This window comes from Homalodisca vitripennis, chromosome 7 (assembly GCF_021130785.1).
Source record: "Homalodisca vitripennis isolate AUS2020 chromosome 7, UT_GWSS_2.1, whole genome shotgun sequence".
NCBI lineage: Eukaryota > Metazoa > Arthropoda > Insecta > Hemiptera > Cicadellidae > Homalodisca > Homalodisca vitripennis.
In genome coordinates, this window is record NC_060213.1 from 127,775,985 (window position 1) to 127,789,982 (window position 13,998).

Sequence of the window (13,998 nt, forward strand, 5' to 3'; positions counted from 1 at the left end):
CCTCGAACGTATATTTAAGTGATACCTGACTGGTAAAAGAACGGCATGAAGTTCAGTTTAGAGAGAATGAACACAAGCAATGTCATTGCACAGGAGCCAAGAACACAAACATGTCACACAACATGAACAAACATGTCGCACAACATGAACAAACATGTCACACAACATGAACAACAAGAACAAACATGTCACACAACATGAACAAACATGTCACACAACATGAACAACAAGAACAAACATGTCACACCCGAACTATCACATATTGTTATGCATTAATGTGTTTAGGGTTTTGACACCCGAAGAAGAGTGTAGATTTCAAACCTCAAAATATTATAGTGATATACTTCTTGTAACATATAACAATAGCAAATGTGCGAGATCCTATTGTATTTTCAAATCATCCATCATCAATAACAAACTTTAAACAAAGTAATTGTATTATCATAGTTTTAAGATTACTGATTAAAGAATATGTACACAAACGTAATTTAAAATGCAAGCATTAATCCCATCCCCACAACACTAGAATCGTGCTGTATATATGTAAGACAACACTAGAACCGTGCTGTATATGTAAGACATGACACTAGAATTATTATGTATATATGTAAGACATGTCATTAAAATTGTACTGTATATGTAAGATACGACACTAGAATTGTGTTGTATATATGTAAGACAACACTAGAACCGTGCTGTATATGTAAGACATGACACTAGAATTATTATGTATATATGTAAGACATGTCATTAAAATTGTACTGTATATGTAAGATACAACACTAGAATTGTGTTGTATATATGTAAGACAACACTAGAACCGTGCTGTATATGTAAGACATGACACTAGAATTATTATGTATATACTAGCGGGCCCGGCGCGCTTTGCTGCGCATTTCAATAATTTTTTGCAAAAGTTGCCCGCGGCTTCGCACGCAATTTCCCGTTGAAAACAGTACACTATATTCACTTATTCTTTTTCTATCACATTCTAAACATTGCTGAGATAATTGATAGTCGTTCCATCGTGAGCCTCTTGGGCGTATTATGAAGGTATGTACCATATTCCTGCCTCTATCTAGCTGTTACCCACGGCTTCGCACGCAAATCTTAAGAACCGAAGTCCTTATATTACTTAGTAAATTTTTTTTTTTACTATAATAAATTTTAGATTAAATTAGTTATATCTCCGATGCCACGATTGAGCTTGCTTTGTTGTCTCGATCGAGAGAATATGTACACACGGAGTTTTGAGAACCATACTTCTGTCAAAAAAAACAACTAAGGTTGATTTTATAACATTCTTTATATTTGTAGCCAACGTAAGATAGTAATTATGATATCTGCATTACTCTTCTGATCAAGCATGAGCATGGTTTATATTAAATAAATATTGCAGTTAAAGGTGAATTTTTACGTCAAATTTGAATTGTATTATCTGGATAGTAAAGTCTATGTTTAACAGTGATTGCAAAAAACAGTTTAAACAAAATTTGTCGTTTCTCTTAAGCTTACTCTATGCTTTAAAACTATAAGTGTAATATATGTTTACAAAGAACAGCTGATTAAAAATTTGAAAAGACGTTAACATATGTTTGCTGCAATGCATTTCTTATGGGTATTTCTGTAACCAGTGGGGCGGAATCCTGAATCGGGAAAGGGATGGGCATAGCTTATAAACCTTCTCCGTGGAAAAATACATATACGTACAAATTTTCATCATGATCGGTCCAATAGTTCACGATTCCATAAAGGACAAACATACAAACATTCATTTTTATATATATAGATGTAAGACATGTCATTAAAATTGTACTGTATATGTAAGATACGACACTAGAATTGTGTTGTATATATGTAAGACAACACTAGAACTGTGCTGTATATGTAAGACATGACACTAGAATTATTATGTATATATGTAAGACATGTCATTAAAATTGTACTGTATATGTAAGATACGACACTAGAATTGTCGTATTGTATATATGTAAGACATAACACTACAATATGCTGTATATATGTAAGAATATTTTATGATTTCCATATTAGAGATTCAAATCAACATTGAATTGGTTCTTTAATTAAAATTAGATTTAAATAATTTCATCTCACAATCTCCATATTCCTTCCAATTCTGTCCTTTGAACGTATTCATTTAAGGACGTGGGTTAAACAAGAAAAGTCTTCCATAACAAAATGTGATGAGTTTTGATTAACATTACTATTTCCACAAATGTAAACTGTGGGGCCATTTCAACTTAATAACCTCTCAAGCCTTGAAAAGATCCTGAAGAAAAAGCACCAAATAATAATATCTTAAAAAAAAGAACTGGAAACCTTAACCTTAAAGCTTACAGAAGCGTGAAAAGCCAGAGTGGTATCGTGCCCTAATTCTGGAGTCTACTATGTCACTGTCGACGGAGCAGCTCGCTGTATACATCTCTAGACCTGGTATACTGCCAACAACTGTCACACGAGCGAGGCCTTACTCTTACTGGATTCTGACTCGATATAACATGTTGAGAACTGTAATATCTTGGGTACAGCCATTTTATACAGTAGTTTTTCTTTATATTATATACAAAGTATATTATCATTAATATTTTACTAAGCCCATCATATAAAGTGGTGCAATTTATTATAGACGATAAATTCAATTGAAACTCAATTTGTGCAATTTAATGTACAATGTTTTGCCTTTGCATTTAGCGCACCAATGAATAATGAGAACAAATATATGCATTAGAACTATAAATCATAATTAAACACTTACCTAGTTTAAAAAAATCTTAATTACGAATTAGATCATTGAAGACTACTCACTATTGTACAGAATCCTTCACAAAACAAATATTAGGATAGCAACTATATGTTTAGTTGTGTATAAACTGTTGCTTTATATGGCTACGTCAAACAACTGAACATATCAAAACATCCACCAATATAACACAAGGAGCGCAAACAATACTGTAACCAAACAACTGACTTCCAACCAATATTCATTAGCTACATTATCTCTTGGACCAAAATTATAGAATTCACTGCCAAATAGATTAAGATCACTGCCATTTGGTATTTTCAAAAGACAAATTGGCTTTTTCCTTTTGGAACACCCATTTTATGAAGGGGATGAGTTTTTTAGGATTAATCATGAATTAAACAATTATTGTTGCTCTTAGGAAATTCTTTTATCTGTGTTGTAATTAGTTTTTAATTAATTAATTGATTTGTTTTAATTGATTTTTTTATTTATTTAATGTGTTACTTCTTTTAAAGATCTGTAGAACTGCATTTCTTTTAACATTGAAGTGTACCATGATGTGCTTTCAATGTGACAATGTATGACAAATTGCAACGTAATCTTTACCAGAAATAAATGAGTACCACTGAGTAATAAATCGCAAAAGTGTGCTTTTATTTGAAAAATACACACATAACCGTCATTAGTTTTCCGTACCCAATAGCAAATTTTTACCCAAAATGCCAGGTAACCAAAATCTAATTCTAACTTAACACTGACATAGTGGAGAATACAATGGGTCTGAATCAGTTTTCAGACAACAAAGCCATCCCAAGACAAAGCTTGTAAAGGTCATAGTTGTTATACACCTTGTGACATGACACTTCTCTTGAATATGTATTGTGTATTTGGGACTGATATTGGGTCTTGTAAAGCACAATAAACACTTTCTGAACTGAGATTGTATATTCTACGTCAAATTTACCAATATTTTAATAACAAACTCTTCTCAAGGTAAACATGTCATTTTCAAGTGTCTTACCTCATTGAAAACTTTTAAACTTTTAGAGATGTTCAGCAAAAAAAAAAAAACCTAAATATTATTTCAAAGTAATATTTAAACTTAATTTAAATTTATACGAGTCTTGTCTGAATTTTTCTCTTTCCGTTCTCTTAAATATTCTTAATTTATCAGTGTTTCATCAAACATCGAAACAGTAGGGTAGTACCTCAACTAAGTGAGTATCATCTAATGAAGTGAGGAGAAAAAATCTTTTATGATGTTGGAATCCTTATATTTGACAAAAATGTAATTTATGTGCCTTTAATGTATTAACAAATTTCTCTTGGTGTCAGACATTTTTAATTCTTAGGTGAGAGAGTAAAGCATTGTACACAAACTTTACCTACATGTAGAACAGTTTCTCATTATATAACTTTCCTTTGTACAAGACTCTACGGTTTCTTAATTTAAACCAATCAAACATAGATATTTTTAATGATAATTTGGAAAATATTTTAAAGATATGCAGCAACCTTTTATTTTGATTTAATTTATTTTTCATTGTAGAAGTGTATGTGTACAATGAAGCAAGTTGTTATTTTTTTAAATTTTATAGAGTTCATTTATTTATGTTGTGTAAAGAAATTTTAATATTAATTTGTGTAACTGCCAGCAGTTTAGTTTAGTTTAGTTTGTTATGTTAAAGTTCATATTAAGAGTACATTAATTTTAGTTAAGATAGCTGTTTTGGGAATAATTGAAAGTTTTGTACTTTGTTTGTGCTATATCATGTCCTGTAGCTGTCATGTAAAATTGAAAATAAATAAATAAATAATACAAACTATATATTATGAAAACCAAATAATTTTATATTATTAATAACATTAATGTATAACAATTTTATATTATCCCAAACCACTGAAAACAAATTAAATTCTAATTAAACGGCTGCAACAAGGTGTTCTGAGGTGTTTTGATCCCTAACCATAAAACAATAAATCAACTTTTCCTTTAATAAGACAATATAAACTTATAAATAAAACTTTGAATCTACCTCAACCTTCATTAAAATCGTTTCAAATGACAAATGAAATATTGTAAACACTAAAAAGCGTTTTGATGTGTATAATCGTATCTTTAAATAAGACATCTCCCATAATTCCAGTTGAATGGGGCTAAATCTAGATTACATTTTTCTTTATATTAGACAGTATTTTAAATTTATAAATAAAACTTTGCACATCATCGAATCTATCTCAATCTTAGTAACTCTTTTAATATAAGAAACTCCAATATTATAGTGACACCGTAGATGGTATTTCAATCCTTGATTACAAAGCAAAAAATCAACTTTTCCTTAGGAATTTATATACTTATAAATCAAATGATGTGCACCAATGAACTACCTCAATCCTAGTATCTCGTTTAACCTGAAACGCCCCATGTCGTGTGTCATGCTCAGAACTAATATTGCATGTACAACCGTGCCCTTTATGGCTGTACTGAGCTGTCAGATGTTGATAAGAGTCCTAGCAGTGTTGCTAAACTTGGTCATATGCCTCTACAGGACCTTTTCACTAACTTATGTACAAAATTTAAATTTTTTTGTGACTGTACACTGCGAAAAACTAGAAGCGCATAAACCTCAACGTAATCCCCACAGCTACCACTAACTTACATGTAACAAACATGAAATAACGTTTAGTATCTCTGCAAAATGTTTAATTTAGGAATTAATCTACAACAGAATGAATCTAACTGCTCAAACCTTCAAAGTGCAATTGACTAGAATCTATTCGAAAGTGTACTGTTTGTTTTTAGCATGTATTGAACCATCAATTTAAATATTAACTTAAAACACAATCAACAATATCTTTATTTACACATTCAACAAGAATGGTTACATATAGGCAATTCGTACACTAAAATTAATGTAATACAAGGATGAGTTAACAAGTTCAAAACCATAGAAATGTAACAGGGAAAATCTGTTTGAATTCAAGTTCACAAACATTTTTGTCCAACAAATATTAAATATTGTAAAGTAAAACAATAAACACATTAAAATTAAATCTTACAAAGTAGTTAAAAAACAGTGCTAACAATATTAGACAACTCATTAAAGCTATATATAGGTTGTGGTATTTATTAGGAAACTGCTCAGTCTTTTCTTGAGATTTTGAGAGGAACACATCTATAGATTACCTGGTAGCAAGTTCAAGAGTATCTCCCCATTGAAGGGTAGTTTTCTTGATTTATAAAGTAACTCTGTGTTGGCAGAGAAAGATCATTTGCGTTTGTGTGTTGTAGCTGTGAACTTCAAAAACCTTTGCCAAGTTTCCTTTTGAGGCATGAGTAATAACTTCAAATAATATAGATGGATACCATTGTTTTGTTCTCAAAGGAATTAGAAGTCTTGGCAGGATTCTTGTGGTTAAAAACCTGCCATTATTTGTAGAGCCTGCTTCTGCAGCATCAGGATACATGGTTTCCAGCAGATGAGACTCTCCATAGAGTTATTCTGCGTCTTGACATGTGCCTCACACATAATACACATAATATGTTGTTTTCAATGCTCCAGGAGTACCAATAGCTTTGGTCCTCTTCAAAGCAGAGATTCCAATACTGAGTCTTGAACACAGATGAGGTATGTGTGATCGTTCTAAGAGAGGCTTTGGTCCAAAATTTAGCCTAGGGAAATAAACATGTTACCTAATTGTTCCTAATGGCGTAAACTATCAAAAACTTATAACTGCTAAAAGATGTTGATATATTTTATTTAAACATAAAATTTGAGGTGTTGTTCCTGCTGACCATGACGTTGATTAAGTATCTCAACTGCGATAAAGGTAAAAATGAGTGTCAAAAAGTGTAAGCTGTATATGAATCATAAACTCAGATTATCAGCTTAGATGATAGCATTATATTTATTGCTAACAGATATTTTTCTACTAAAAATTATACACACAAATCTATTGGTTTTTAAATTTTACTTTTTTTGTTTAAAAAAATAGAATTTTAATGCTTCCATAGGAAGCAAGGAACTTAAAGGTTTTCATTATCTGCTCTCCATCAAAATGGGCAGGGTTCATATAAATAAAAAAACGGAATCTCATCCTGAAGTCACAAAAACAGTTGAATATCTCCAACAAAACCCAGTCTGAAATACATGTAGTAATGCAGCAGTACACAAAATCACAGAATGATCCGAGAGATACAGAGTATCATCTTCATTAGCATAAAATGAAGATGTCTTACATGTTTTACAGCTATATATCCGTATCAATTAGCAATTTGACTGAATATGAAATGAATATGGTATTGAATTACAGAGGCTAGTTGCTTGACTTCTCACACGAGAGACCACAATTTCTCACCTTACAGGCTATGGAGATGTGCTTTTTCAGACTGGAAGACTAACTCTGGTCAGTCTTCTCCCTCTTTAGGCCCTGCAACAGAACATCACATGATTACACAGAATATATAATGGGGGAGGAGGGCAGGGGGTTCTAGCTCCCACAAAACTTTCAAAGACAAACATGAAAATTGCACCCAGCGGTTTTTTAAGTTACAACAAAGTTTGAGGTCTTAAAGCTCAACAATTTTAAGGGGGGCAGATTCCTGAGCTTCCGTTTTGGCGTGTATTTTTTATATCCTAAACAGTTTGTCAGCCCCCTCACAAAAACTGTTCTATATATGACAGTGCTCAATTAAGTTTTTTTTTCTGTTTATGTACAATTATTACCAATTTATTCAGTTAACCTGAGTCTCTCTATTAGTACTTGCATTTTATAAATCAGAAATTCTTTATTTATAATTGTCAAGATTCGAATACTGCACATGTTACTTTTCTTCTTAAAAGTTAATTGAATTTAATATACAAAAATAAAGATTTCTTCTTCTTCAAAAGTCGGATTCTCAAGCATCCTTCCAATTGAAGAACTCTTCCAGGCTCATCCATGAACCTTCCATATTTTACAATTTTTCATTAGTAACACTTTCATATTTATGTGTCTCAATGGCTCATGTTATTATTGATTATTATAAGTTAGTTTCATTACAAACTACCATTACTTTCTTCTAAACACTAAATTGTATTACTAATTAGGCAAAAAAAAGGAGTATGAGTTCTCAAAATTGTGTGACAGTCACATAGAGACTTCAATGATTCAGATGACATAAAGGTCAGAGAATCTGACAGTGCTCCTCGATTCTTTATCAAACTGTTTTTTAAATACATGGTTTGTACGGAAAAATGTATACGATTTTACAAGAACAAATGTTGTTAAATTTAACTTTAGCACACCACACCACTTAGGCTGGCCCAGTAAGCTTTCAAATTGGTGGAATTAAAGTTTCTCTAGGATTGAAATTACCACAAGGAAATGTTAATTGGTACTATTCATTAAACTGTTGTTTCATATAAAATTGAAATAACAAGTCTGATTTTATAATTTGGTAAACCCTCCATTTTTCTACAAAACTTGTTCATTGGTCATTGTGATACATATGACCACCTTATTTAGTACCGAATCAACCCTGTGTAGAGAGACAGATACTCAACATCAGATACTCGAGATATGAGGGGTGAACAGGAGTGATCGTTACAAGTCAAATATTGGGATAGAGCCATTAAGTAACACAAACTTATGGGTGTAGAGAGAGAGATACTCGTCATCAGATACTCGAGATATGAGGGGGTGAACAGGAGTGATCTGTTACAAGTCAAATATTGGGGTAGAGCCCTCAAGTAATACTAACTTATGGGTGTAGAGAGAGAGATACTCGTCATCAGATACTCGAGATATAAGGGGTGAACAGGAGTGATCTGTTACAAGTCAAATATTGGGGTAGAGCCCTCAAGTAACACAAACTTATGGGTGTAGAGAGAGAGATACTCGTCATCAGATACTCGAGATATGAGGTGGTGAACAGGAGTGATCTATTACAAGTCAAATATTGGGGTAGAGCCCTCAAGTAACACAAACTTACAGGTGTAGAGAGAGAGATTCTCGTCATCAGATACTCGAGATATGAGGGGTGAACAGGAGTGATCTGTTACAAGTCAAATATTGGGGTAGAGTCCTCGTCAATACTCGACATAAACAACTCTTGACTTGGCGTTATTGCCCCTCAACTAACAAATACGTACTGTAACTTTCTCCAAGTCAGGACTCAGGTCACCTTTAACTGAGGTAAATTTATATCAACCCACATAAAAGAAGAAGGATATAAAGGTAATTCAAATAAAATGTAAAGTTTTAGGTGCCTAAATATGGTGTAAAATCTATGAAACTTATTTGATTCGTCCACTTATATATTCTTTTGTGATGGTTTGATAAAATATAATTGTAACTCTTTAAGTGATGTGGTGGTGTTGCCCACAATAGTAGGCTACTAAGAATGCATGAATTGCTATTGCATATCTCAAAGACAGTTCGTAGTCAATAATATGTTTTACATTTTGTAGTTTCTTTAAATATCTAAACAAATACACGTACTTATTAAGTTCCAAAATATACATTTTTTTCTTCTTCTTCCATGACCTATAATGAATGGCTTTATAATAATTATAATTCAGTTTTCTTCGATCAGCTGATGTACTGGTCGAACACAAAGTAATTGGTATAGTGTAGTCTACATGTGTACACATATTCATGAGTTAATGGAAAAAATTGTGTAATTGCTCAGCCAAAAAATAAACATGAGACGAAATACAAACATATGTTTCCATGCTTCAAGGCATTAGTTATGCCCCTCCCCTAATCAAAATGCCACTGTACTACCAAGGTATGAATTATTTATCTCAATATCTTTCAAAGAAAGTTAAAACTCAATGCACTGACAAAAAATGTTACAATATAAATATGGCAACCTCAAGTAAATTTAATAATCTTATAGTATAAACAAGCTTAAACAAATTTTGAAGACTCGTTTAAAAGCATACTTAAGACCTATCTACAAATAAAAATCAACATGACAGAGCTTGTGATAGTTATTTGGAAAATAACCTTGGACCACTTGATAGTAAATGATATATATTAAAAAGCACAATCAATATCAATGTTAAATATACAAAAATCAAACACGTTAATAATTTTGTTCAAGAGTTGTAAAATATTGTTCATAAATTATTTAACCATATTTATTGGAAATATTTAAAAACAAATCACATTGAGCTAGAGAAAATGTTCACATTTGGATGCAGTTCAAATGGGAACAGTACAAACTTGAAATATTCTATACAAGCTTGAAATAATCAAGGTATACAGTATTATTTCAAGTTTAGAAATAAACATTCATTAGTACAAAGAGTTAGGATTACTCCACGACATCAGACATCATATCGACATCAGACATCATTCCGATATCAGACATCAGACATCAGACATCATATCGGATGGGTTCCAATCACAGCTGGGTATTGAAAGTTACAGAAGTCCAAAGCATTAAGCAGTACCTGTAACACTATCGAATTGCCAAGTTACAAAGGTCTAGGCTACAAAGGCTACAGAGAAGGTGGTAATCACGAATTAAAATGGGGAATGAAGAAGAAGGAGTCCATTTCCATACAAAACAGTGGTAACAAATTATTAAAAAGGAATTTTGCAAACCCACCTCACAATAACCTAGAGACAATGTCATTCGAAACTGTTCCCTTGTGAATTAAAAAGACTTAATGGTTGTGTCCATTTAACATCTAGGTTTAATGTTAATGAGGAAAACAGTTTGACTAAGTACAATAATAAATTAAACTACTTTGGTATTACACTCTGTCCCTATCTACTACTTGTTATTACACTATACAGGTACGTATATTATAACTAGAAAGTTTATTTTAACATTTGCGAGCGCTCACGTGATCTGAGCTTGAATTTAGGTACTATCTCGAGGGATGTTTTTCTTCTTTCGCCAGAATATTTGGTGACGCGGCCGAATACCGCACTGATGGCCAGGGGCATTTCCGATCGGTACTTTTCCGACCTCGGATCACTTTGGGCGATCTGGGACGTAATCTGAGGTCGGGAATGCATCGATCGGAAATGCCCCTGGCCATCAGTGCTGGCTTCGTTGATGCCTACCCGCATTTCTGGCGTAAAAAGAAATCATGTCCCGATATAGTACCCAAATTGTAACTCAGATGACGTGAGCGCTTGTAATATGGTTAACTTTAGCACTACTAGTAACATATCGTATATGATAACCCAAAATAACTTATCCAGCAGAGCGCGCTGTATATAATAGTGGTCTCCATATAACACCAAAGTACCTAAACTAATGTGGTTGGTGGGAAACATATTCCGCAAATCTAAGATGAATTGTATGTAAAGGGTGAAAAACAATTTAATTCGTGGATATAAAAATATAACCTCAACATTAATAAAACAAGAAAATTGTAACTACACTCTATAACAAATAGCCTAATACAACATATTCCGAAGGAATTCATCTTAAACACTAATGGCCGATTTCTGAAACAACCATATCTTTTAAAAATGATAATTCAGTAGAGAACTTCAACGAGATTAAAGCAAAACAAAACTGATGTACAAACGCATGACGGATGATTAACTATTATCAAAATGTTATCCTGGAGTGTGATTAAACATTATGTAATCCCATGAATCATTACAAGAAATTGCCGTTTTGTAAACCACAGAAAACAAATTCATATATTCACAGTGAAGTTAGTGGCATAATCTAATCAAGTATGAAGTCAGATGCCACTGTGAGATAACCGGGGAATGGGTCACTGCTAAAAATACTTCGTGGAAGCGAACAGGGTGTTTCGTCATCCGTGCAGCCAGACTGTTGTCTTAAGAATGCTTTGTCTATCAGCGGGAGGTCTTTATCGCTTATGGACGGACGATTTTGACATCAACCGGCCAGACTTAATTTTGTCCTCAACTCAGCACTCCGTGTAATTGAGGCAGATGTTTAGCAATATATCTACAGGGCGTTACTGATTTCTCATTCTTTGTCAGAGAGAGACATGCCGTGTTCGTTAACATGTAATTGAGGGACTTCTAATAACTGAATTATTCCGATGCACACTTTACAATTTACGATGTAAATGTGGAAATCTACGTTTTTGTTGTTTTTCATCGCCTTATTCTGTCTGTCCTCATGGGCCACTGGCCTGTGCGAGGATCTTATCAAACAGAATAAGGGGGAGAGTCCATACAGTACAAGGTCGATGGTACTGATCAAAAGCCCAACGGTCACAGACAGAATTTGAACCTGCGCTATCTGTAACTCAGACCCAAAGTGCTACGTCTTAGACCACATCAGCACTTCCAATTACATTAATTGGTTTCTTATTGACAGTTAATTACGTATCCTTACCTCCTCAAAGTCCAAAAACAACCGATTAGGAGTGTTCATTAGTTATACAGGGTGAGGCAGAACACCCGTTCGCGTTTTATAACGGCTGAACCGAGAAACTTACCTTCGTGTTAACGTAAAACTCCATATTCGACCCCTAAGAGTTCGGGAAAAATATTTTTTTAACCCCCAAAATAGCAATTGGTAGAGGCTATTTGTAAAAGAGTTTTAATTGTAAAGGTAGGTCGATCCGTAATTCATTTTAAAGGTCTCTCTATTCACTGATCGTTTTGAAAAAGGTTTTTGATTTATTTCTCTTCTTGTATATAGGGTATCCCAAAAATACGGTTTCACATATGTTTTCTTGTTGCATCGTTAAAAATTGTACAAAATCCAAATGTTTATCCAACGTAACCAAAAAAAGAAATACTCATTTTAAAAATATGTTGGCCTACAGTTATCACTTTTCACTATACATCCAATTTTTTTTTAATAATACAAATTTGGGATATTTCAAAGTCGTAAAACCTAAAATATACAAATACCAAAGTATGACTTTCATTACACTTATCCAATAACTCTGTACGCTCAACGTTATCCGGGCCGCGAACATTATTCGCAAAGGTTGTCGAAAATCGTGTCAGTGAAACGAGGTAGGTTTCTCAGTTCGGGCTACACCTGCTCCACCTTGTACGTTTCGTAGCCACACCTGCTCCGCCCTGTATGTTTCGTAGCTACACCTGCTCCATTTGTATGTTTCGTAGCTACACCTGCTCCACCCTGTATGTTTCGGAAGCAACACCTGCTCCACCCTGTATGTTTCATAGCTACACCTACTCCACCCTGTATGTTTCGGAAGCAACACCAGCTCCACCCTGTATGTTTCATAGCTACATCTACTCCACCCTGTATGTTTCATAGCTACACCTACTCCACCCTGTATGTTTCGGAAGCAACACCTGCTCCACCCTGTATGTTTCATAGCTACACCTACTCCACCCTGTATGTTTCATAGCTACACCTACTCCACCATGTATGTTTCGAAAGCAACACCTGCTCCACCCTGTATGTTTCGGAAGCAACACCTGCTCCACCCTGTATGTTTCGGAAGCAACACCTGCTCCACCCTGTATGTTTCATAGCTACACCTACTCCACCCTGTATGTTTCATAGCTACACCTACTCCACCCTGTATGTTTCGAAAGCAACACCTGCTCCACCCTGTATGTTTCATAGCTACACCTACTCCACCCTGTATGTTTCATAGCTACACCTACTCCACCCTGTATGTTTCGGAAGCAACACCTGCTCCACCCTGTATGTTTCGGAAGCAACACCTGCTCCACCCTGTATGTTTCGGAAGCAACACCTGCTCCACCCTGTATGTTTCATAGCTACACCTACTCCACCCTGTATGTTTCATAGCTACACCTACTCCACCCTGTATGTTTCGAAAGCAACACCTGCTCCACCCTGTATGTTTCATAGCTACACCTACTCCACCCTGTATGTTTCATAGCTACACCTACTCCACCCTGTATGTTTCATAGCTACACCTACTCCACCCTGTATGTTTCGGAAGCAACACCTGCTCCACCTTGTATGTTTCATAGCTACACCTACTCCACCCTGTATGTTTCATAGCTACACCTACTCCACCATGTATGTTTCGAAAGCAACACCTGCTCCACCCTGTATGTTTCGGAAGCAACACCTGCTCCACCCTGTATGTTTCGGAAGCAACACCTGCTCCACCCTGTATGTTTCATAGCTACACCTACTCCACCCTGTATGTTTCATAGCTACACCTACTCCACCCTGTATGTTTCGAAAGCAACACCTGCTCCACCCTGTATGTTTCATAGCTACACCTACTCCACCCTGTATGTTTCATAGCTACACCTACTCCACCCTGTATGTTTCGAAA

The 13,998-nt window shown here is 34.4% G+C and overlaps 1 protein-coding gene across 1 annotated transcript in view; it reads right to left on the reverse strand.

Annotated features, from left to right (window-relative positions):
- The window catches only part of LOC124366297 (Ca(2+)/calmodulin-responsive adenylate cyclase-like), a 241,918-nt gene that overhangs the window by 137,424 nt on the left and 90,496 nt on the right, over positions 1-13,998 (reverse strand). Inside the window, exon 2 of the mRNA XM_046822724.1 lies at positions 7,124-7,195. The gene's annotated coding sequence lies outside the window, so the exon portion shown is untranslated. The remainder of the gene's footprint in view (positions 1-7,123; positions 7,196-13,998) is intronic.